The sequence below is a fragment of the Telopea speciosissima genome, chromosome 1 (assembly GCF_018873765.1).
Source record: "Telopea speciosissima isolate NSW1024214 ecotype Mountain lineage chromosome 1, Tspe_v1, whole genome shotgun sequence".
NCBI lineage: Eukaryota > Viridiplantae > Streptophyta > Magnoliopsida > Proteales > Proteaceae > Telopea > Telopea speciosissima.
In genome coordinates, this window is record NC_057916.1 from 61,264,886 (window position 1) to 61,292,083 (window position 27,198).

At 39.5% G+C, this 27,198-nt stretch overlaps 1 pseudogene; it reads left to right on the plus strand.

Moving 5' to 3' along the window:
* The first annotated feature begins 2,610 nt into the window (after positions 1–2,610).
* On the plus strand, positions 2,611–7,475 carry LOC122652317 (annotated as a pseudogene).
* Positions 7,476–27,198: the final 19,723 nt, after the last annotated feature.

The following is a 27,198-nucleotide window of genomic DNA, read 5'->3' on the forward strand; positions in this document are numbered from 1 at the left end:
AAAAATTGAAATGTTGTTGTCAGTTTATATTAGTGTAGAAAATATATTCTATGAAATGATGTGTCCTTGCTATGTATTTAAAGATAGCTTATGATCATAGTTGTCACGGCGTCCAATCCCTAAGAGACCCAAGCGTTGGAGCAAGTCTGGATGCAAGGCGCCAGCCAAGGTGCCGGCCTAGGTGGTCAAGGTGACTAAGGAGCTTTGACAACTACACTTATAATATTCACTCACGGAAGGTCAAATATGTTTTTTGATGTGCAGGAAAATAATGAATTAAGGCTTGTACCTGGTGATGAATTGTGACTTCGTTATCCAGGAGATGCAACTCACCCAGTGATCGAGTCATTGAACCAATCAAAAATAAACCTAACTAAACACTAATACAGTGGAAAGTACGGGTATCGAACTACGGGGAATAGAGGCTAAGTTGCACAAAATTAAATCAAGTCTAAGGTGGAACTAAAAATGCAAATTAATTAAATTAAAGCTAACACTAGCAACTGATTAAATCAAATAAAAGATGGTGAGAAAATACTGTTTTTAGGTTGAATCAACTTTAATTCAGATTCATCATTCAAACTCTCTACTACTGGGAGGCTAGCTCTACGGTTTGGGGAGAAGAAGACTTGAAGAAGAAGAAGAAGAAGAAAAGGAGAGGAAGAGCATCTACCATCGCCATTGCTGCCATTGCTTCTACTCTCTTGTTCCCTCTAATTCCTTAGCTTGTATCCCTAACTTCTCTTTATTTCACTTATGTTAAATGAGTAACTAAACTTGCTGCTGTTTTTGGGAAGATGATACTTTAAGGATGATTTAATTATTCATTCTCTTTTATTAGTGATTGCTTGGAAAAGACTTAGGCATCTCATTGTGATTTTTGTGTAATCATGTTTACATCTAGTTAGGATAATTTGTTTCTGTGATTCAATTTAACCTACCAAGCAATAGTATTGAATTGATTCATGTGGTCGTATCGATGATACGGTATACCTGAGTGGATTGTGCGTACCCGAGTTCTTTGAACTTTCGATTCATTGTAGCAATCGGACGACAATTTTGCCAAGATACTTTATACCTAGAAGGGACCCTATTTTCTGTGGTTGTCATGGGGCTTGTAGTCGCCATGAGCCGAATATGAGAGAGTTTGAATACCTAAAAATAGTATTTTCTCACCATCTTTTATTTGATTTAATCAGTTGCTAGTGTTAGCTTTAATTTAATTAATTTGCATTTTTAGTTCCACCTTAGACTTGATTTAATTTTGTGCAACTTAGCCTCTGTTCCCCGTAGTTCGATACCCCTACTTTTCACTGTATTAGTGTTTAGTTAGGTTTATTTTTTATTGGTTCAATGACTCGATCAAATTTTGGCGCCTTTGCCGGGGAACTAGAGCACGATTGCTAGAGTTTTATCGAGTCTTTTAATGTTCTTTCAATAGCTTGCTTTAATCTTTATTTCTGATTTTCGTTTTAGGTACTTCAGATTTTGCATCTCTTAGTTTAATAGCCTACAGTAGCATTAATTTTTATTTCTTTTTTTTGGGTTAACATAGCTCAATTTACTATTCATTCATGATCTGATTTGTCTTTAGTATTAGTGATAGACTCACGGTTTATTTTCTGCTGTAGGTATTGAATCGTTGGAGATTGTATCAGAGGGGATACGGTTCAGCTGGAATTGGTTCTTTCAAAAAGACACCGATGCAGTCCGGATAGCCTCTGTGATATTCTCTAACTTTTCTCTTTATTTTTCTTTTAATAGCTAATTTCAGCCTTGTATGATTCGGTCCTACATTGGGTTAGCTACCCTTGTATGCTTCGGTCCCATTCAACTTTAGGATTGACCTTGGTATGCTTCGATCTGCGCTAGTTTAGGATTTCATTTTATTTAGGGTAGTTTAAACTTTTCATCTTTTTAAGGATAGCTTTAATTTTAGTTTTAATGTACATGTGTAATTTTCATTTTAATTTTATTCTGTAATTTTTCTTTACCACTTTTGTAATTTTCTTTTTCTTTTAGTATAGGTTACCCTTGTATATGCGGTCCCGCGAGTTTAGTTGCCCTATTTTGATCGGTCCCACATTAGGACATTCGACCCTACACTTACTACGTTTGGACCCCGATAGCTAGGTTGATACACTTGTATGCTCGGTCCCAGCCTAGTGTAGCTTGATCGTTGTATGCTTGGTACGCGCTCAGCCCGACCTGACCTATTAGATTTTGACCCCAAAATTGAACATACTTGTAGGAGGATTAGACACCGTATCAGGATTGGGTGATGAGGCAAACGCACAGGCCAGGCCATTGAGTAATCATTTCACTCCAACTGCATACCAGCCCCAAACCGGCATTAGGCTACCTACAATTGAGGCTGCTCATTATGAAATCAAATCAAGCATTATCCAAATGCTGCCATCGTTCTATGGACATCATAATGAAGAGCCTTATAAGCACTTGGATGAGTTTTTGGAGATTTGCTCTACAGTAAAATTCCAAAACCTCTCAGAGGATGCCCTAAAATTGTTGCTATTTCCATTTTCCCTCAAGGATAAAGCCAAGCATTGGCTGCATTCCTTGGATTCTGCATAAGTAACCACATGGGTGGAAATGCAACAGCAGTTTCTGAAGAAGTTTTTCCCAATAGGCCGAACCAATACCATTAGAAGGGCCGTCACCACCTTCTCCCAGAATAGTGGTGAAGAATTTCATGAGTATTGGGAAAGACTGAAGGAACTACTTCGGAAATGCCCCCACCATGCTATACCAAAATGGCAATTGGTACAGTGCTTCTATGATGGTCTTAGTGACCAATATCGTCAGATGGTGGATGCCTCTTGTGGAGGAACGTTTATGCATAAGAGCAAGAATGAAGCATGGGATCTTTTTAAGACCTTGAGTGAAAGCTCCCAACACAGAGCTTCAGCCTCAAGGACTAACGTCCCCACACTTGGGCAACCGAAAAAAGGTGGACTCTATGAGATCAACCAGAGTGCTGGCATAAAGGCACAGGTTGACTTGCTGTCAAAAAAAATGGACTACCTACTGTCCGGAGGACCTGCCCAACCCCCATCAATCTCAAGGGGATTTTCTCCACCTGAGCAAGCTGAAGCTTGTGCCCTCTATGCTGACCCGAATCACTATATGACTGATTGTTATTTAGCAGCACAATATCCTGAATTTATCCAAAAAAAGGTACAAGCCACTCAGGGTTTTGCCAACCCGGGTAACAACCCATTTTCCAACACCTATAACCCGGGATGGCAAAATCACCCTAATTTTTCATGAAAAAACTCTCCTAATCCACCATTTAGGCCACCGTTCAATGCCCAACCTAATGCCTATAGGGGTGGACAACAACAACCTTACTCTCAACCTCAAAATACCCCATCTTTTGAGAGTGAGGTAATGAAGGTGCTGAAAGGTATTGAGCAGAAAGTGGGAATCAATGACCAATTATTACACTCCCACACTCACTCTATCAGCAAGCCAGAGACCAAGATTGGTCAATTTACCGAAGTCGTCAATAAGAGAGAGACTGGCCAACTACCAAGCCAACCTATTGGAAACCCCAATAGTGCTCAAATAGGGAGGGGTAAGGAACAAGTCCAGTCGGTTAGAGTGTTGAGGAATGGTAAGAGGGTGGAAAAACATGACACACCACCTACCTATGAGGACTTCCCCTCTAATACCCCTCAACAGACCACACCAGCAGAGTCAACCCCAGCCCAGGCAGAAGTTTAATCAGAGGCACTGAGGCCTCTCATTGATGGGAATAAAACCATTACACCTTCTTTGGTCCATTCCCAGGAAAATACTGAGAAGCAGAATGAGCGACCAATTGGGGAGGGACCTCAACCGGATAAGTATACACCCCGATTTCTTTTCCCTGATGCTCTCAAAACTCCATCCTCTCCCCCATATGGGAAGCAAGGAGAGAAGATGAAGGAGATGTTGGATTTGTTTCAACAAGTCCACATCAACCTTCCATTATTGGATGCAATCAAGTAGGTTCTAGCTTACGCTAAGTTTCTGAAAGACCTATGTACTCAGAAGCGTAAGCTGAGGAACCAAACTCCCAAAACCATACACCTCACAGAACAGTTAAGTGCAGTTATCACTAACCTACCCCCCAAACTGAAGAATCCTGGTACACCACTCATCTCTTTTGTCATTGGAGACCTCTCCATTGACAAAGCATTGTTGGATTTGGGGGCTAGTGTGAATATCTTACCTGGTTTGATTTTTGAGAGGTTTGGATTAGGAGGGTTGAAGTCCACTGAAGTTATACTTCAGTTAGCTGATCGTTCTGTGAAAAGACCTCGTGGATTTCTAGAGGATGTTCTTGTGAAGGTAGATGATTTATACTTTCCAGTGGACTTCCTAGTCCTTGATATGGAATCTACCTCAGCCAAACTTCCCTCTATCATACTAGGGCATCCATTCTTGGCGACCGCCAATGCATGCATTAACTGTAGGTCAGGTGCCATGGACATATCATTTGGGAACAAGAAGCTTCGGTTAAACATCTTCAATGCATCCCTAGGACCCTATAGAGAAGACGAGTGCTTTGCTCTAGATATGATTGATGAAGCTGTATCTCAGTACACTTCCCAGATCCTTACTAATGATCCTCTGCAACTTGTGATGTCCTATGGAGCAGAAGGCTTTGATGAAGAGGCCTATAGTAAAGAGGTGAACGCCATGTTAGATCTTAAACCCTCCTCCGGGCCGCCTCCCTTGACCTATAGTTATGAGCCTCTGCCACCCTTGGCTACATCCCCTAATCCCTCTTCTCTGGAGTCCCCTCCACAACTGGAACTCAAGCCTCTGCCCCATACCTTAAAATATGCATTCTTGGGCAAGGAAGAGACTCTGCTGGTTATCATATCCTCTGATCTTACTGACATGTAGGAGTCCCTCCTATTGGAGGTTTTATCAGCTCACAAAGCCGCGATTGGCTGGTCTTTAGCTGATCTAAAGGGTATTAACCCTTCTGTTTGTATGCACCGTATCTACTGTGAAGACGGAGCTAAATCCGTGCGAGATCCACAGAGGTGCCTTAACCCTAATATGAGGGAAGTAGTGAAAAATGAAGTAGTAAAGTGGCTTAACGCGGGTATTATATACCCTATTTTAGATAGTCAGTGAGTCAATCCAACTCAAGTTTTCCCTAAGAAATCCGAAATCACGATCGTTCCTAATGACCAAGTTGACCTTGTCCCAACTCGTACCACTACGGGTTGGCGTGTTTGTATCGACTACAGAAAGTTCAATAAGGTCACGCATAAAGACCACTTCCCTCTACCCTTTATTGATCAAATTCTTGAGAAATTGGCTGGGCAAAGCTACTACTATTTTCTTAACGGTTATTCGGGATACAACCAAGTCCCCATCTTTCCCGGTGACCAAGAGAAAACCACCTTCACTTGCCCATTAGGTACATTTGCCTTTAGGAGGATGCCGTTCGGGTTGTGTAATGCTCCGGCCACCTTTCAAATGTGCATGATGGTCATATTTTCTGACATGGTCAGCCATTCGCTTGAGGTTTTCATGGATGACTTCTCCATCTTTGGGTCATCTTTTGATGAATGTCTCCACCGTCTATCTCTTGTTCTTCAGCGATGTGTGGAGCATAACCTCATTTGGAGTTGGGAGAAGAGCCACTTTATGGTTTGTAAGGGTAATGTACTTGATCACGTAGTGTCTTCTCAGGGCATTGAGGTAGACGAGGCCAAGGTGGATCTGATTGCCAAACTACCCCCTCCCACGACTGTTAAGCAAGTCCGTTCCTTTTTGGGCCATGTCGGGTTTTACAGGCGTTTCATCAAGGATTTTAGTCTCATCTCCAGGCCCTTGTGCAATCTCCTTGCCAAGGATGCCCCATTTGTCTTTGATGAAAAGTGCCTGACTGCTTTCCATACCCTTCGGATTCCATTGTCTGAAGCACCTATTATCCGGTCACCAGATTGGTCTCTACCATTTGAGATCATATGTGACGCCTCTGACTATGCCATGGGTGTTGTACTTGGTCAAAGAGTGGATGGGAAGCCATCTGTTATTTACTATGCTAGTAGATCCTTGTCTGATGCTCAGTTGAACTATACCACTACTGAGAAGGAGCTCCTAGCAGTAGTCTTTGCCCTGGATAAATTTCGCTCCTATCTTTTGGGGTTGAAGGTGATAGTCTTCTCGAATCATGCAGCCCTTAGGCACCTTCCTTTTTTCAAAGCATGACACCAAGCCAAGGTTGATCCGGTTGGATTCTTCTCCTTCGATGAGTAGAGTTCAACTTGGAGATCGAGGGGGAGAAGTTTCTCTCTGCTACTTTGCGTATACTACTACTAGGAGGATCCATGAGTTGTTATCTCGAATCTTCTCTTGCGTACCCCAGCCCGGGTTTCGTTCTATCCTTTGTTTCCCATATTTTCTCTTTCTTTTATTTCTGGGGTGTTGGGGAGGGAGTTTGAAAAGTTTCCCACATGACCATATTCATCATTTTTGTCATACTCTCTCTTTTTTAAAAAAAAAAACTAAAAAACCCCCCCAAAAAAACATGTCATGTGCCCCCCGAGAACTAAAATGTTACATACCCAAAAATGGATGGAACACTAATAGGAATAGGAATGGTGATTCAGCAAGTCATGGTAGGTAAAACTCCCCTTTCCCCCGCCCTATCCTAAGCCATCGTCTTCTACTTACTCTTCTTTCTCTTCTTCTTTCTTTAGGTTTAAAAACGCGCCGTTCCCATAAGGTCCTTCTTCATTTCTTCATCTCTCCCTTCCCCCCCTCCCCCCCCCCTTCCCCGGCCCTGACGAAGTATTTTGAAGGACTGCGCCTCTTCACTTTCACTCTTCCTCTACTGCAGGTACACCCGGCATGTGTGAGATGCCAACAAGTTGGCAATCTCCCCCCCCCCCCCCCCCCCCCCCCTCCCCCCCCCCCCCCCCCCCCCCCCCCCCCCCCCCCCCCCCCCCCCCCCCCCCCCCCCCCCCCCCCCCCCCCCCCCCCCCCCCCCTGCACCGCCGTTGTCCCGACATGATGAGATGCCCCTTATTCCCTATCATAGTGGTTGAGACTTTTTATATGTTTGGGGCCTATCCCTGGCTAGCTCTTTGTATGGGCCCTCTTCCCCTCTTTTGCCTCCACAAACTTTGCCCTGAATCAAGTATCTTCTTGCTGGCTAGGCTAAATTTTAGAGAAAAGCTTGAAAATTAGAATAAGAGATGTTGTAAGCTTAGATTAAAAGTTATAGACTATCTAGTTATATATGGTTTGTGCTTTGCGAATTGTAGGAGACATATTTGGGCTCACTTTGTCAATTGTACAGCAATGTCACATGTGTTACGACAGTTGAGTATAATTGGTATATGGTGAAGGAAACAAAATTTGTTGACAATGATACATATGGCTACTTGGACATGATCTCGGACATATATAATGGAGTAATCAAACATGTCCCCACAGGGACATGATGTGCCCTTTAAGGTGAAAGTCATACTCCCGAATAATGATGAAAAATTATTAACAAATGATGCGAGAAGGTCTATAATATATATGATGAATTTGGGGTGAATCCAGTTAGATTTTTGTTTATGATGTGCAACATAGGCTGTTTGAAACTGAAGGTGTATATACAATCAATGGGCATCCCAATCACAGTGTTTATAGAGAACAACCTCGGTCGGCTAGAAGGAAAAAACAACCCGAGTGAGAAGGGGTCTAGTTGTATGTGGGCTACTACTAGTATCACTTGTAGTGGTAATGGGACTGCTCACTCTTTGCATCGCTGCAAATGCTCAACCTACTAGTAATGATAATTCAAGGGCTAGTAGTGTTGCCATTGGATATACACGGAGTCCTAACGAGAACGATGCAACTCCCATGGGGTTGAAGGATAGTGATCGGAGTTCGAGAAAGTACCATGTACCATAATGGGTTTGACTAAAGATGTTAGCGTTGATAGCGAGTGAAAATGCGATGATGAATGGGCATAGAATAGTGACAATGAATGGGAATAAGAAAGTGAACATGAAGATGGTTCAAGTGATGAAGATGATGTAGAATATGAAATAGAAGAAGATTTGAGTGATGATGATTTAGATGGGTATGATTAAAGAAGAATTTTATGGCGGTTTTCCAATATAGATATAAATGAAGATGAAGGTGAAGGAAAAGTGAAATTGCGAGTTAGGTCGGTATTTGATAATGTGACCAAGTTCGGAGAGCTGCCCTCCAAGATTTTGTGGTGCAAGAAGGGTTTCAAATGCAATTCAAGAGAAATGAGAGAACTAGAGTATTTGTAGAATGTGCTTGAGAGGGTTGTATTTAGAGAATCCATGCATCACCCATTGTTGATGGTGTGACATACAAGATAAAGTCTTATGAAAGTAAGCACATCGTGAAAGAAAATAGTCAATTAAGCATGCTACAAATTCGTTGGGTTGGAAAAAAATTGCTCCTCTTACCAAGGCTGATCATGAAATGAAGCCCGGTGCCATTAATGAGTTTACGCGCCAGAAATATCATATTCAACTTCCTTACCAGCGGGTGTACAGGGCACGTAGGATTGCTCAAGAAATCAATGAAGGTAGCTATACAAAATCCTATGCTCGATTTACTGCATATGGTGGATTGGTTACGGAGAAAAACCCGGGAGTAAATTCATAATAGAGTATGAGAGTAGACAAGAGCATGAGTTGGACACGATCCAATCCGTGTTTTTGAGCATGTGCAAGGGGTTTCTTGAAGGGAGTGCGAGAAAATTTATAGGTCTTGATGGATGCCACCTCAAGGGCGGTTATGGTGGGGTGTTACATGCGCTATATCGGTGGATGGGAACAAAGGGTACATTCCCTATTGCATATCTTTGTAGTGGAGGTTGAGTGCAAAGAAAGTTGGCTATTTTTCGAATGCATTACATGATATCATAGACCCAGATGATGCTAATAGGATGTTGACTTTCATGCCAGGATAAACAAAAAGGTGTGTATACTATACTTTCTTATTAAATCATGTCAATTGGTTAATAATGTATAATAATAGAGTATGTAAGCGATATATAAAATGCATGTTTATGTTTGTAGGGTCTAGCGAGATGCTATTGCTTGATCTTCCTAATGCCTACATTAAGTGTTGTAGGCACCATCTCTATCAGAATTTCAAGAAAAATATCCAGGTGATGCATTTAGGAAACACTTTTGGGTGCATCTTGGTATGTCTTGTGAATCGGTTTGAAAGTGTAATGAATGACATTAGAACCATGGATAATACAGCATATGAGTGGTTGATGAAAGATCCCAAAAGCATGTGGGCTAGACATGCTTTTGATACTAAAGCGAAGAGCGACCATATTACCAACAACATGTCGAGTCATTTAACCAATGGGTATCCACCATCGGGACAAAACCCATTCTCACCTTGATTGATACCCTTAGATTGAAAATCATGGATAGAATGTATCACAAGTTTCAAAAGGGTCAAAGCTTCCCGGGTACACTTACACTAATGAAAAATAATCAAAATCCAGGAAGCATCAAGGATTTGCATTAGTCATGGTGGTGCTAATGATGAATTTGAGGTAATTGAGCTTCTTTGGAAGGTGTGTGGTGAAATTGAGACAATGGTCATGTACTTGTAAAGTTTGGAATGTCCTTGGACTACCTTGCAAGCATCTTTGCATCAGCAATTGCAATGAGGAGGTATCGAATTGAAGACTCTTGTGATGCATATTACCTTTGTGGAGAAATACATGGAAGCATATAAGGAGATGATCCATCCTCTAGATGATTTGAGTGCTTGGAGAGAAGATGGTCTGTTGGTGTGGTTCAGCCTCCAAGGTGAGGAGGATTTAAGGTAGACCAACAAAATGTAGGAGAAAGATCACGATGAAGCACCTCTTGGGAAATCCAGTTAGAGATCAACAAGCCTCAAATGTAGAGATGCAACATGGTAGGTCATAATAAGAGAAAATGTAAGGGAGCTCCGGTAAAGGTCGTGGGGCATCTACTAGTGATTTGTTGGTGTGAAGGTATAACTATAACTATTTATGCTTCAATATATACATGTCACACACTGTATTTGCATGTTTAACTAACCATATATATTTATTGCTTATGTAGAGAACTCATGATAATATGAGCCAGGGTGATATCGACCCAACTCTCAGTGACAGTTATAGTCTTCTTGACTACCCCTTGTGAAGAGTAGCCAAGCAAAGACACAAGCCAAGATGGATGCATTGCGACAAAGATTAGAGAAAAGAGAAAGGCGACAAAGAAGAAGAAGCTGAGACTTTCTTTTATTTAGTTTAGTGTTGTGCTATAGTGAATTTTATTGGGGTTGTTTGTATTATGACTTTGAAGTGGATGTTGTGTTTGTAATATGTACTTTGGATTGGTTGTGGTACTTTGAAGTGGATGTTTTTTCAGAATTTGTATTAACACTTGGGTGTGATAAATGATGTTAAATCAAGTGCTCCCATGGGATTGAATGCATATTACTATGGTTCTATTTTTGAGTTATTTTCAACGGGGATATTGCCATCTCTGCTGGCGGCTTGTTGTTGTTGCTAGCTTCTTGCTTGCTTGTTATTCTTGCTTGCTGCTGCGCTTGCTTGCTATTATTGCTTGCTTGCGCAGCTTGCTTGCTTTATGCGGAGCTTGCTTGCTGCTTGCTTGCTAGCTTGCTTGCTCTGCTTGTGACTCCAACTTGCTTGGCTGGTTTTTTTAGCTTGCTTGCTTGCTTTGTTTGACTTGCTTGGTTAGGTTTTTTTTTTGTTTTTAAGCTTGCTTGCTTGCTGTGGGTGGTGGTGGTGGTGGTGGTGGTCTTCTCGGGGAAGTTGGAAGGATAGTGATCATGAGTTGGGTGAGAATTGCTCGAGCCATGACCCATAGAAGCCAAATCCATTGTGGTTTTGAGGTGTGAAGCTTGGCTCCTATTTGGTGGTGTTTTAGTTGTTAGTTTTTAAACCTTTGAAGGGATTAGGATGCACCCTCTTGGGATCTACCACCTATTATCTTTGACAATCCAATCCATAGAACATCAAACAAAATGTAATAAAACTTCCATCTATTATTTTACAAGCATCACTACAAAGTTAATAATGAGACAACACTAATATAAATTGAGCAGCAAACATGATTACAATAAGCATCTTGTGCATTTGATTCATTGTGCTCTTTAAGCTGAGCAGTTCATTCTCACTTCCACCAACCACGGGGTTGTTGCTTAGCAGGGTTGTTCCTTTGATTCTATCAAGGAAGTTGACCTTGTTGGAGCATCATTTAGGTACACCCATTTCCAAAAGTTACAGCCATCACTTTGCACATTTGTAGTATAGCCTTCTGGATTTTTTACCGATTCCGATATCTTCACTATAGCTCTACGTCCACAGTAGCATTTCTTGTTCTCAAATTTGATATAACCGAGGTCTTGTTTGTACTAGAAGCTAAGGCCATTCTTATCGCAATAGTGGAAAATTTTCAAAGTATCAAGAATATATTCCGGTTTAACTCTAGTCGATGGAATCAAAGTGGGAAAAATTCAAAAATCTGGAATGAGAAGATAATATTAACCAGAAATTTTATTTCTCGGTTGGGAAAAATTATAGGCTAGGGTTCCATTCTCTTCTCTTACGGTTGATGTGCGGAGATAAACAACAATAATCAAGTTGCGGGAAGAATAGAGGTTAAGGGGTTTACTTTACTCACCTTAAAGACTCTTCTATTGTCAAAATTTCGATTGACCGAGAGAGAAGTCGAGCTTTGCAATGGTCGAAGATTTCACATGGGGAAAATTTACACATAGGGAGCTTCAGATCTTACATGGGGCAAATGATGTTAACATAGAGGAGCTCGGTTTTCACATGGACAAATGCGTTTAAATAGAGAAGCTCTTCATCAAATCACCCGCAACTCCTCCAACGGTTTTCTTTGCAACGGTCTTCTTTGAGTTCGTCTTCTTTTCTAAGGTTGAAGAAGATAGAAGGATATAAACGTAATTTCCATCTTTTCACTTTTTCATCAAACATGTATAAGGGTATTTTTGGGATATAAAAGGATGACATCATCACTTAACGGTGGACTCTAACGGGATGAGTGTTTCATCCGTTTTCTGGATCCATATGTAACATTTTAGTTCTCAGGGGGGCTACATGACATGTCTGTAAACCTCAGGGGGTCTACTAGAAGTTTACTCTTTTTATAATGATACTTGTACTTTACAATGCATTTTACTCTAGGTTGTGAGAAAATTAATTCAACACGATGTTAAGTATTGAACCTTTATTTCTCTTACTGTCATTTGTGAGCTTGCTTAATGCTTCTAAACACATAGGTCTACCCGGTTTGTGATATTTTGAATGTTTAGGCAGAGCATTGCTTAGTTGTGTTAACATCCTCTTTCTTTGAAAAAAAAAAAAAAAACAATTAATGAGAGTTTAGTTCTGTTGCTTCAACTTAGTAACCGGGGCATCTAGGCCATAAGCTCGGAGTCTCGCGTAAAACGATTGGAGTGACCAGTTAGGTTATTATTTCTAGTATTCTTGAATCCAGTTCGGGCTTGTAGCCTTTTTGGTTCGAGTGAGTAAGCCCGAGGAGTGTTTCACACTCAATCCCCTAAAGTCATCTGGCTTGGGAGTGATTGGCTTAAAGCTTGTTACATGAGCCTTCTAGAAAGCTTAAAAGGCCAGAACATTGCACAGATCTGAGAATCATGTAATTTAAAAAAAAAAAAACAAAAAAAATAAAAGAAAGAAAAGAAAAGAAGAAAAATGTTTTGAGAGAAAAATAAGTGAGCTACATTGATGATGAGGTGTTACACGAACTAGCATGTGCATTTGTAAAAGGTTTAGATGTCACAATTCATGGTGAACCAGTGGGTTGAAAAAGCATAAAGTGAGTGCTTGATGGCTTAAGAGAAGTCCTAGTTCATTGCTTAGCTCTTGTGTTTTCATGAGCCAAGCATCCTATGAGTTGATGTGCAATAATAAACTGTCATTATCTCTTTGAATGTATCATCCATAGATAGATTATTTATGAACCAGAGAGTCGAGTCAGTTATTTTCTTTATTCTCTTTCACTCGAAGACGAGCAAAAGGCTAAGTTGGGGAATGTGATTGGGCTGTAATCTTAGATAGAAATCACTATTTATTCATGGTTTTTATTTGAATATTTATTAAGGATTTGATACTGTTATGTGATTTCTATGATTGCAGGCCTAGAAGGAGAAAAGCATGAATCAGTGATAGAATCAGCCCCCTTAGTCGATTTTGGATGTTTACCAGCTGGGTCAAAGGTCCGCATGTGTGCAAATCGTCATCTCCAGGGCATTATTGTAATTTGACAAAGAGGAGGATTTTCAAGAAAATTTGATATTGGACTCATTGCATCAGAAAAATTAATTGGTTAATATTTAATTCTTAGGTCGAATCAATTCGGATCAAGGAAGGAGGGATTATGGCAAAAAAAATAGATTATGGCAAAATTGGAAAGTGTGAAGAAAGAAAAAAAATAAAATAAAAGAAAGAAGAGAGAAATCTACTCCCACGTAAATCTCTCTCTCTCTCTCTCGATCGAGTTTGTTAATTCAAAAACTCCCATTGGATTTTTTTCGATTTTTTATTTTAAAACCCATATCACTTCTCCCCTAAAAAAGAGGGATGGATTTCAAAAAGAAGGGAGACGGATTGGATTTCAAAAGGAAGGGGGGAGAATTAAAAAGGGGATATATATTCAACAAGGGAGAAAAGGAGGGGAGGCTAGCTCTACAATTTTGGGAGAAGAAGACTTGAAGAAGAAGAAGAAGAAGAAGAGGAGAGGAAGAGCATCTACCATGGCCATTGCTGCCATTGCTTCTATTCTCTTGTTCCCTCTAATTCCTTAGCTTGTATCCCTAACTTCTCTTTATTTCACTTATGTTAAATGAGTAACTAAACTTGCTGTTGTTTTTCGGAAGATGATACTTTAAGGATGATATAATTATTCATTCTCTTTTATTATTGATTGCTTGGAAAAGACTTAGGCATCTCATTGTGATTTTTGTGTAATCATGCTTACATCTAGTTAGGGTAATTTGTTTCTGTGATTCAATTTAACCTACCAAGCAATAGTATTGAATTGATTCATGTGGTCATATCGATGATACGATATACCTGAGTGGATTGTGCGTACTCGAGTTCTTTGAACTTTTGATTCATTGTAGCGATCGAATAACAATTTTGCCGAGATACTTTATACCTAGAAGGGACCCTATTTTCTGTGGTTGTCATGGGGCTAGTAGTCGCCATGAGCCAAATATGAGAGAGTTTGAATGATGAATCTGAATTAAAGTTGATTCAACCTAAAAACAGTAGCAAGTTTAGTTACTCATTTAACATAAGTGAAATTAAAAGAAGTTAGGGATACAAGCCAAGGAATTAGAGGCAACAAGAGAGTAGAAGCAATGGCAGCAATGGCGATGGTAGATGCTCTTCCTCTCCTCTTCTTCTTCTTCTTCAAGTCTTCTTCTCCCAAAACCATGGAACTAGCCTCCTCTCAAAAAACTAAGAATGAACTCCCCTCCTTTTCTCCCTTGTTAAATATATATCCCCTTTTTAATTCTCCCCCCTTCCTTGTGAAGTCCAATCCGTCTCCCTTCTTTTTTAAATCTATCCCTCTTTTTTAGGGGAGAAGTTATATGGGTTTTGAAATAAAAAATCGAAAAAATAATCCAAGGGAATTGGGTTCGACTAGGAGAGTAAGAGGGAGGGAAGGAACGTGTGAGATGAGAGAGATGGAGAGAACGTGTGAGATGGGATGACTTAAAAAAAAGTAAAAAGATGTTTAAGAGTTTTGAATTAACAAACTAGAAGAGGAGAGAGAGAGAGAGATTTACGTGGGAGTAGATTTCTTTCTTTTTTTTTTTTTTCTTTTTTTATTATTTTTTTTCTTCACACTTCCCAATTTTGCCATAATCTATTTTTTTTGCCATAATCCCTCCTTCCTTGACCCGAATCGACTCGACCCAAGAATTAAATGTTAACCATTTAATTTTTCTAATGCAATGAGTCTAATATCAATTTTTCTTGAAAATCCTCCTCTTTGTCAAATTACGATAATGCCCTTGAGATGACGATTTGCACACATGCGGACCCTTGATCCAGCTGGTAAACATCCAAAATCGACTAAGGGGGCGGATTCTATCACTGATTCATGTTTTTCTCCTTCCAGACCTGCAATCATAGAAATCACATAACAGTATCAAATCCTTCATAAATATTCAAATAAAAATCATAAATAAATAGTGATTTTTATCTAAGATTACAGCCCAATCACCCAGCATGGCAATCAGTGGGGCATGTGGTACGTTTGATTTATTTGTTGTCGTTGTGATAATAATTTGAAGAAAATTTATTTGATTTCAGATACTAACAATGAATTTCTTAAGAGAATCAACCAAGACATTTTTTTTTTAGAGAAGTGTTCTTTGCAATGTTTTTTTCTGCAAGTTATGTTATAGCATACTACTGTATTCTTTTGGGTGCTCATTGCATGTTGATTTTTCTTTTTCAAATCAAGTTAACTGCGCAAGAGGAAGTTGCTCTTGAGCTCCGTGCCAGTCAGGTAAAGATCAGTTACCTTTTTATTATTTGTTTTGAAGAGGTAAGTAAATAAGATCAGTTACCATTTTAATGATTGGAATATGTAAAATTTTCACTGAATAGGAGGTAAAAGTAACCAAAGCATGCCAGCCTATTTCTTGCAACACTTATCATAAATGAGGTAAACAACCCCTTCACACTGGTGCCCCAGTGTTAGCACGACATCTGCCATTGCTTACCTGACCTCGACTCTTGTGGGAATGAGTTATCCATGCCAGAAGCGATGTTCAAATTTTTCATGAATGAGGTTTCTTTTGCTACGTTTCAAAAAAAAACCCTACCAACCATTACGATTGGAATACTCTTCTGCCTCCACTTTTGGGATATTTTGCTTCTTCGAGGGATAACTAACATTTGCACCAAGTAGAATTGCTTGTTGCACCACTTCAGAGAACATTAGCAGTTGGACCTTGGTTGTTGCTGGAAACTTCACCAACTTTGTTCACTTAGGATTGCCTAATGTACATTTGTCGCAACTAAGTGTCCCTTCCTCAATGAGGTTCATAGTTGTCAAGGCGACAGGGTGACCCAAGGCGGTGGAGGGGTGCCTAAGCGCTTAGGTGACAAGGTACCCACCTAGGTGTTGCCTAGGTAATCCAAAGTCGACCTCAAACTAGGGAGACCAGCGGGAGATCGGTTGCAGCAGGATCAATACAACAAAGGAACAAGAATTAAATAACTAAAACTCTTTTATTACTATTTTCTGTTACATATGAGGATGAACATAAACGATACGAAGAAGAAGAAAGGGAAATAGAAGAGGAGGAGGGTGGGTTTAGGATCTCACCCAGGGCTTCTCACCCACGGTATCTCACTGTTGCCACATCTCACAGCTTCATCAGTAACTCTTTTCTTTCAGCCACATACTTATTTATAATAAAGCCTAAGACAACAATTAGGAATAAAATAAAAAAATCCTAAAAATAGAAACTAGACTCTAACTAGGATTCCTAAAAGAACTAGGATTCCCAGTTAGGATTACAACTCAATGAGGAAACTAAATAAGTGTCAAATAATAAAAATAACACCAAAATCAACTCCTCTAAGCCAGCAGTTCCATATCAGCCCCCAAATCACTGGTCAAATGAATAGTAAAGGAGTTATGTTCCGGTCAAACATTATTTGGTGTGTGCGAATGCTGTCAAAATCGCTCTGAATGAAAGTATTTTTTTAGATATCAAAACAAATGAATATTTAACTGTTGTTTTGATTTTTAACAATGTTTTATCATATTAAGATTTATGGAATTTTTATAATTGAGAAAAACCCCAGTATTAAAAAGCTGAAAATTTTACTTACGCTAGAAATCTAATTTTTGTTCTTTAACTAAGGGATTGACTTTTTATACTTTTGGAATTTGATTTTGTTAGTATTTTTTATTGGATTTAAATAGGGGGTATTTGCTTATTTATGACTAATATCGTAAGTAATGTTTTGCTTAAATAATATTTCGCATAAATAAGGACCAAAGCATTTGATACTAAGGCGACAGTCGCCTAGACACCAAGAAATCCGCCTAGACGCCTAGGCGGTGCCTTGACAACTACGATGGGGTTGGAGAGGGAACAATTCTTGGTCATCAATATGGAGAAGGATTGGTGGGGGTGGATAGTAGGTTGGAACAACTCTAAAACCCTCTTGGATAGGATCCCAAGTCAAAACTCCACTCAGGTAGATACCCAAAAACTCACGGAGAACTCAATTCCCTCAGAATAATATAAAACATTAAGAAACAATAGTTAGTAGGAAGGATAAGAACCTCTTAAAAGATGGGAACGATTCAATGAACGGTTTAGGAGTAATTTAGGAACCCGTAATCTCTCGGGCAAAGATCTCAGAAACAATGAAACTGAAATTAAATTCAATCAAGCAATAGAATTTCCCCAAATTAAGATCAACTGCTATGCTTGGTAGGTACATCCAAACCCTAAATATGGTTCCAATCTAGTGGCTAGATTAGAACTAATTAAAGAAATAAAAATTCTGGAATCTGATGTTGCAGGCTTCGAGTGATTTCAAATAACACTCGGATAAGAGATCAGATGGCCACCAAACTTGGGTCGAGTTTAGGTCTAGGGTACCTGTTATTGGGGATTGTTTGGGTAGTTGAAGGACAATGTTCCTTGTTGCAATCAGGTACCAGATCTTCCCGATAAGTACATTATGTCGAGCAACAAACCAAAACGGCAGGTCGTTGGTGGTAGAACAGAGCAAGAAGAATAAGAAAACCTATCTCAGGTCTAGGGTATCCCACCTTCTGTCTCTCACAGAATTTTAAGGCTAAACGGCACTCAATAACTTCAATTATTTCAATCATATCTGGCTCTGCATACTTACATTGCTTATATATATTGAAATATAAACTCCTAATCAAACTATGAAACTAAAACCAACTCCTGGTATGAATAGGAGTATTACAATGTTGCTGAAATAAAAAATAAAACTAATAACTAAGTATTCCTACTTGAACTGGGAATGAAAATAAGCTACTACTAAGCTTAATTCCGTATGCCTACCTTGTATCCACACTTTAGGCACATTAAAGTCGCCCATTACAAAGAAAACTTATGTACTTGAAGGCCCAATGCATACATAAGTACATAACCCAACCCAAGGTTTATTTCCACTACAATAAGCCCTCTAGGTGACGTGTTTGGATCAATTCTCCCTTGCTTGAAAAAAAACTAGACCTTGAGTTTTGCAGAATGGAGGAATCAACTTTATGTGATGAACATCCGTCTTCAAGCCATAACAATACTTAGGTAGCTCGTGGATGTTAACTTTCTCTTCAAAGAACTTTGGTGGCATGATGAACTCTATGTGCTCGACTTCAAAATCAGCAGTCGTCTCCCTGGGTTCTGTACAGTTGTCTTTGACCTTCTTTGCGTCAAACTCTAATTCTTTAAGTTCTTCTTTATTGCTTACAGTCTTCTCATGTTTTCTTCAACCACCTCGGCAACTATAGTGCTAAGTTCAACATCATCTTTGGCCTCAACTTTGAATTCATCAAATTCTTTAATGTAATACTCGACATTCAAAACATCAAGGACTAACTCTTCCTTGACGACAGAAATTGATGGAAGTTCAACATTAACCTTAATTTCAGGTTCTGGTTCTTTGAATTAAGGTTTCTTCTCTTGTTGCTTTACCATCTTCAAAACTTCAACGGCTGCCACGTTAGCTAGCACACCTTGGAGGTGGAGGGCAGCAGGTACCAAATGTGGCTTCAAACTTTTGCTCAAAAGCAGTCATGCGGTCTAATAAGTGTTTCAAGCTCTCTTTAACTGTAAATGGCTTTTTTGTGGTAATCTTGTCAAAGAGAGAGCTTTCTTTGCATATGTTTCGGTAGGTATTTGTTCTTCAACTTGTGCTTCATCTCTTCCCAAATCCTAAGTTCACGTCTTCTAACACTCCTCTCTTCTAGTTTGATCAATTAATAGACAAATGTTAGAATATTATTTTCTTTAATGTTCTTTAATTAAGTAACTTAAGCTTTTCTCTGTTTTTTTTTTAATTAAATGTAACACGACGAAAACAGACAGAGATAGAAATTGAAACCTTTTGGCCCCTGAGTCTCTTTTCGTGGAATGTCCACCATTCTCTAGCATGACCAGCCAATCAGAAGTAAACAAACTTAAGCTTCCTCTCCTTTGTTAGGTTGTACCAGTAAAGTATTCCTCTAGAAAATTCAACCAATCAAGGAATACGGATGGATCTTTGTCTAGCAAAGTAAGGAACTTCTGGCTTCATCTTCCTTGTATTAACATCACCCTAGGAGGTAATAGGCTTTGATACCATTTTTTTTTTTTTGGGGGGGCGGGGTAGTAGATTGGAACCAAGGATCAAGAAATCGGTGCCAACATTGGTTTCGACCAGCCAGAAATGGAGATTTCCTAGGTTACAGCTATATTTCGGTCGAAACCTAGAACTTTCTCCAAGCCAATTCGAAACCTTGGTTTCGAGGCCCAGAAGTTGTGTTTCGAAACCAATCCATGTATTAGTTTTGTTAGAAGTCGTAGGTGTGAGGGTCTATGGTTCTCGATAGGTCTTAGTTGAGGAGTTTTTGGTTTATTCCCTTTTCTCCTCTTATTTGTTTCCTTTTTTGTCTTTGATTCTGAAGTTCAGTTTCCTTTTTGTTCTAGGAGACTAACTCCTATTATTTATAATTCCTTATTATATATATACATCATGTGAGAGGCTGGATTAATTATCAAGTTCCAGATTCTGTCTCTTTTTTTTTTCTTCTTCTTTCTCGTTCTCTCTTCTTCCCTACTGCTCGGTTTTACCTTCAGTTTGGCTATATGGTATCAGAGCTTCTCTCTTGAGGAGATTTGCTGCCGTGCAATTCAAATTGAAGGTTATTACTAGTTTCACGTGTTGGGAGCAGCACCCTGTGTTGCTTATGTGTGATTAAACCCTGGTTAGATTAATACGTTAAGGACAACTAGGGTCTCGATCTGTTCTTCTCCATGCATGGAGTTCACTTTGGCATTCTAGTTTTGTTTCTGCACCTGTGATGCAGTTTATTGAAGTTCTATGCATCTGTGATTCAGGTTTTTGAGGATTCTATGCATCTGTGATTCAGTGTTTGAAGTTTTTATGCACCTGCGATCTAGTCTTTTGAAGTTTTTAAGCACCTACAATTCTGATTTTTGAAGATCAGAAAGGTATTCTGTGTTTCAGAGATTGATTTCAGCTCAACCTATTCGGTGTGTGTGTTTACTTCTTCTCAAGGCACTCGGTTGGTGTGTTTCTATCTGATTCGATATTGAATCAGTTTTTTTTTTTTTTTTTTTTGGTTTTTTGGGCTACTCTTTCAGTCACCATTCAAGGTATTATCTGTTATTCTCTTCTACAGTCTTCTCTACTGGTAGTACTTCAATCGTGTTGACATGGCTGAGACTAAGGATAACTTTCATATTCCAATTACTACGATTAAACTTAATGGTGTTGGAAATTATTTGACATGGGCACAAGCTGTCCGTGTTTATATCAATGCCTGTGGCAATTTAAAGTATCTTTTGAATGATCCTCCTGACATTGGTGATTCTAAAGACCCTCAAACCATCAAGGAATTTGAAGATTGGATGCGAGAAAATGACACGGTTCTTACTTGGTTATGGAATAGCATGGAACCCTCTATTTCAACCAATTTTATGTTTTAGCCCACTGCTAAGGGAGTTTGGGATGCCTTGAAGTGCCATTTTTCTTCTGAACAGAATTTAACTGGAGTCTATGAGTTGTATTCCATGTTGTTCACCCTTCAACAAGATGACAAATCTCTTAGCGAGTACTTTAATACCTTACAAGGTATCCGTGATGAAATTCGTGTTTGATCTCCTTTAGCGTCGGGAGGAGGACTTCTATGTGTCCAAGTTTAAACTCTACTTTTCAATCTGCTCGTGGACAGCTCCTTACTGGGGAAGCCATCCCTTCTCTTTATGAGGCTTATTCCAGACTTTAGAGGATTATTACTCCATCATGATCTAACCCACCTCCTAAGCACACGTCTGCTCTCTTCTCTACCAGCCGTGGACGAGGTTCCATTCAGAGTCGTGGTGGTCCAAGCAATCGTGGACATGGTAGTGGAGGTCGTGGGCAGCAAGGTGACAGACCAACACCAAAGTGTACCTTTTGTGGACGCCTCTATCATAATGTGATCAATGTTGGAACAAACATGGTAAATCTGACTTTGCCAATACTGCACATTTTGAGGGATTTTCTGAAAAGGCCATTTTGAATGAGCCATTAACTACATCCACTTCAGTATCTGCTCCTGTTTCTCGAGATGAGTATCTTCAAGACTTCAACTACTAAAGCTTCTACAACAACTTGAACCATCTTCTCAAACTAGTGCTTCATCTTTTGCAACTGTAGCTCATACAGGTACATCTGCTCTTCTTTCTACTACAGCTGCTCCTTGGATTATCGATTCTGGAGCCTCTACTCATATGACAGGTAAATCCTATCTAATTGATAACACCCACAAGAGCTCCCATCCAACTAAAGTCATTCTTGCAGATGGGTCATCTACGGATGTGACCTCTTCTGGGACTGTTCATTTTTCCTATTTTCCATCCTTACAGTCCGTTTTACATGTTCCACATTTTCCTATAAGTCTTATGTCTGTTAGTGCCCTCACCAAGTCTTTAAATTGTTCTATTACTTTCTTCCCTTCTTATTGTTTTTCAGGATCTCTAGACAAAGCAGACGATTGGTGGAGGACGTGAAAAGGATGGTCTCTACTATTTTGAAGAATCCTTATATCCAGTTGTTGCTACTACGTCATCTACCATTTCTCCATTGTTATGGCATTACCGATTCGGACATGTCGCTGTTTCTAAACTTCGTAAAATGGTTCCCAGCTGCAAATCTCCATCTCACATTGAATGTGAGGCGTGTGAATTAGGCAAACATCATTGGACTTCTTTTCCTCTTCGAACTGTCAATCGTAGTCCCTCCTTGTTTTCATTAGTTCACTCTGATATCTAGGGTCCTTGTCGTATTAAGAGTCAGTGCAGTTTTTCTTACTTTGTTACATTTGTGGACGATTTTTCTCATCTTACTTGGTTATATTTGTTAAAGGACCAATCAGAATTTTTATCTATATTTAAACAATTTTATTCTGAAATACAAACTCAATTTGGTACTTCTATTAAAATTTTTAGATCTAATAATGCTTTAGAATATGTTCAAATTGAACTTTCCTCCTTTTGCGCTAATCGTGGGATGATTCATCAAACTAGTTGTTCCTATACCCCACAACACAATGGGGTTGCCGAACGCAAAAACCGTCATCTCCTTGATATAGCCCGTTCACTTATGATCCATATGCATGTTCCTAAATATCTGTGGGGTGATGTCGTTCTTACAGCTTGCTATTTAATTAACCGTATGCCCTCTAATATTTTGGACGGTGTTTCCCCCTTTTCCATTTTATTTCCTGATGATCCATTGTTTCATATATCTCCTTGTACTTTTGGTTGTGTTTATTTTGTTCATAATCTTCACCCAGGATTGGACAAATTATCCCCCTGTGCTACTAAGTGTGTGTTTCTAAGGTACTCTCGCACACAAAAGGGTTACTGGTGTTTTGATCCAGTTACTCGCCAGTATTTTGTTAGTGTTGATGTTACCTTTTTTGAAACAACTTCTTACTTTGGCACTTCTCCCAATCTTGTCGGTGTCGATATTTTCCGTGTGCCTTTACCTGTTCCTGTCTCTCCTCCTTTACAGGTCTATTAGCGTCGCCGGGTGCGGGATTCTCCAGTTGTACCGGAACCACCTTTGCTACCACCCTCAACCTCGACTGCTGCGCCTGAGGATCCTCCTCCGTCCTTTGACCGGCCTATTGCTCTCCGTAAAGGTATCCGCTCTTGTAATCGGTCTACTTTTATAATATATCCTATTTCTCAGTTCGTTAATATTTCCCATCTTCCTTCTGCCATTTGTCAGTATGCTTTGTCTATTGCTTCTCCTACCATTCCTACCAGGTATCAAGACGCTGTACTTCACCCCGGGTGGAAACTGGCCATGGATACTGAGATGGATGCTTTGGTGGATCGTAAGACTTGGTCTCTCACTGATTTGCCCTCTGGCAAGGAGGTTGTTCGGTGCAGTTGGGTTTACACTATTAAGTATCTGCCTGATGGTTCGGTTGAGCGGCTGAAGGCTCGATTGGTTGCTAAAGGTTTTACTCAGACCTATGGGGTCGATTATTTTGAGACCTTTTCTCTCGTGACTTACATTACTGGATATTCAGATGCTGATTGGGCAGGCTCTGCTAGTGATCGTCGTTCAATGACTGGTTATTGTACGTTTGTTGGTGGTAACCTTATTTCTTGGCGAAGTAAAAAACAAACTACAGAAGCTAGATCTAGTGCTGAGGCAGAGTATCGAGCTATGGCTCATACAACTTCTGAGCTTATGTGGTTGAAGTCTCTTCTGCAAGAATTGGGGGTGGTCATGTCATCACCTATGGACGAGCTATGGCTCATACAACACGAGCTTATGTGGTTGAAGTCTCTTCTGCAAGAATTGGGGGTGGTCATGTCATCACCTATGGAGATATATCGTGACAATCAAGCCGCCATTTATATTGCTAGCAATCCAGTGTTTCATGAAAGTACCAAGCACATTAAGGTTGATTGTCACTTCGTTCGGACCGTTGTGTTACAAAAGCTGATTTCTACTCCATTTGTTTCGTCGATTAATCAATTTGGCGATCTTTTCACCAAAGCTTTGTTTCGGCCGGCGTTTGGTGGTGGTTGTACCAAGCTGGGCATAGGCGATATATGCTCCAGCTTGAGGGGGAGTGTTAGGAGTCGTAGGTGTGAGGGTCTATGGAGAACCATAGGCCCTACACGATAGGTCTTAGTTGAAGGGTTTTTGGTTTACTCCCTTTTCTCCTCTGATTTGTTTTCCTTTTTTGTCTTTGATTCTGAAGTTTAGTTTCCTTCTTGTTCTAGAAGACTAACTCCTATTATTTGTACTTCCTTATTATATATATACATCGTGTGAGAGGCTGGACTAATTATCAAGTTCCAGATGCTTCCTCTTTTTTTTGTCTTCTTCTTTCTCGTTCTTTCTTCTTCTGTATTGCTCGGTTTTACCTTCAGTTTGGCTATAAGTTTCACATAGAGAACACTTAAAACAATACTAGTGGTTTTGACCCGAGTTTGATAGTGTATATTGTTCTTAGACATGGTATCAAATAAGGTTTGTCTAAAACACAGCTTAAACAAATACAAAGCTTCGAAGATTGCTTAAATCTATTTTATATTGAAGGAGCTATATTAAGGTCAAACTTAATGTGGTGTGCGCAAATGCTGTTTAAAATCGCTCTGAATGGAAATAGATTTTTAGACATCGAAACAAATGAATATTTTACCATATTGTTGGTTTTTAATAATGTTTTATCATTTAAGATTTATGGAATTTTTAGATTTGAGAAGAACCCGAGTATTTAAAAGTTGAAAATTGTACCTACCGCCAAAAATCCAGTTTTTGTTCTTGAACTGGGGAAGGGTTGACTTTTTATCCTTTTAGAATTTGATTTTTTAGCTATTTTTATTGGATTCAAATATGGGGTATGTACTTATTTATGTATATTATCTCAAATAAATGAAATAAGAAAGTAATTTAAATGATATTTGCCATAAATAAGTGCTTGTCCTGGTTTCCTTAAGCTTCAATGGGGGGGTTTAGTGAATTAATGTGTTCGGATCGAAACTTGCGAAATTATCCAAATATTGCCGAAACAGAGTCGAAACCATGCGAAACAAGGTCGAATTTAAAGTTGACCCACATCTCATCCCCGTAGCCTGCAAAATCGAGACGACTCGAACGAAACCTGCAGTTTCAACCGAGTTCTTCTTCCATGGTTGGAACAAATCTAAAATCTTCCCTGATAGAATCCTAAGTCAAAACCCCACTCAGATTGAAACCCAAAAATTTGCTGAGAAATCAAATCCCTCAAAATAACACCCAACCCCGAGAAACAATAGTTAGTAGAAGGATAAGTACCTCTCAAAAGATGTGAATGATCCGATGAGCTATTTGGGAGTAATTTAGGAAACAGTGATCTCACGAGCAGAGATCTCAGAAACAATGAAACCGAAATTAAATTCAATGAGGCCAATAGAATTCCCCCAAAATCAGACTGAGTTCTATCCTTGATAAGTACTATAAAACCCCTAGATATGTTCCAATCTAATGGCTAGATTAGAACTAATTGACGAAATAAAAATTCTGGAATCTGAAGTTTCAGGTTTTGGGTGATTTCAAATAACACTCAGATCAGAGATCAGATGGCCCCAAACTTAGGTCGAGTTTAGGTCTAGGGTAGAACTGTTATTGGGGATTGTTTTGGTAGTTGAAGGACAATTCATTGTTGAAATCAGGTACCAGATCGTCCCGATTAGTACTTCATGTCGAGCAGCAACCCAAAACAGCAGTTGGCGGTAGAACAGAGAAAGAAGAAGAAGAAGAAGAAGACCCACTTTGGCTTCATCTTTCTTGTTTTAATATCACCCCAAGAGGTGATAGGTTCTGATACCAAATTGGTTGGGGGGGGGGGGGGGGTATGTAGGTTGGAACAAATCTAAAACCCTACCGGATAGGATCCTAAGTTAAAACACCACTCAGATTGAAACCCAAAAACTGACTGAACTCAAATCCCTCAGAATAACACCAAACTCCAAGAAAAAAGGATAAGAACCTCTCAAAAGATGGGAATAATCTGATGAGCGGTTTGGGAGTAATTTAGGAAACAGTGATCTCACGGGTGGAGATCTCAGAAACAATGAAACTGAAATGAAATTCAATCAGACCAATAGAATTCCCCCAAATTCAGATCGAGTTCTATCCTTGATAGGTACTATAACAACAACAGCAACAACTCAGCCTTGATAGGTACTATCAAACCCCTAAATATGGTTCCAATCTAATGGCTAGATTAGAACTAATTAAAGTAATAAAAAATTCTGGAATCTGAAGTTGCAGGTTTTGGGTGATATCAAATAACACTCAGATCAGAGATCGGATGGCCACCAATCTTAGGTTGAGTTTCGGTCTAGGGTAGACCTGTTATTGTGGATTGTTTGGGTAGTTGAAGGACAATGTTCCTTGTTGAAATCAGGTACCAGATCTTCCTGATAAGTACTTTGATGTTGAGCTGCAACCCAAAACAGCAGGTAATTGGCCGTAGAACAGAGAAAGAATAAGAAGAAAACCTATCTCAGGTCTAGGGTATCCCACCCACGCTCTCTTACAAATTCTTGAGTCTAAACAGCACTCAATAACTTCAATTCATTCAATTATATCTGGTTCCACAGCCTCACATTGCTTATATAGACTGAAATATAAACTCCTAAACAAACTATGAAACTGAAAACCAACTCCCAACATGAATATGAGTATTATAATGTTGCTGAAATAAAAAAAACACAACTAAAAACTAATAACTAACTATTCCTACTTGAACTAGGAATGAAAATAAGCTACTACTAAGCCTAATCCCGTATGCCTACCTTGTACCCACACTTAGGCACATTAAAGTAGCCCATTACAAAGACAACATATGGAATCAAAGATCCAATGCGTACATAACTCAACCCAAGGCTTATTTTCACTAAAATAAGCCCCTATGTGACTTATCTGCATCAAGGATGGAAGCCTTCAACATATTTCCTGACCCATTTATCCCTTGAGTACCTCCAGAATGTTGAACTTTGGCTGCGTTTGAGGTGTATGTTGTCATTGTTGGCAACACTACTTTGGTGATGATGTTGGAAATGTAGAAAATGAGTGTGGAATGGTTTTGATGTGTTTTGATGTCCAAGGGCATTTTGGTAATTCTACTTTAGGACTGAAATGGGTCGTATTGTTAATGGGTTGATTGGTTGCAATGGTGCAGCATGGATTCAATTGATATGGCTTGCATATAAGTTTGCTATTACATGTTTTTTGGTGATTATTTAGTGAGTGGGGCCCACCAATCTTAGGTGATGAGGTGGCATTTGTTTGGATGATGTGGCAAAATATTTAGGCCACATGAT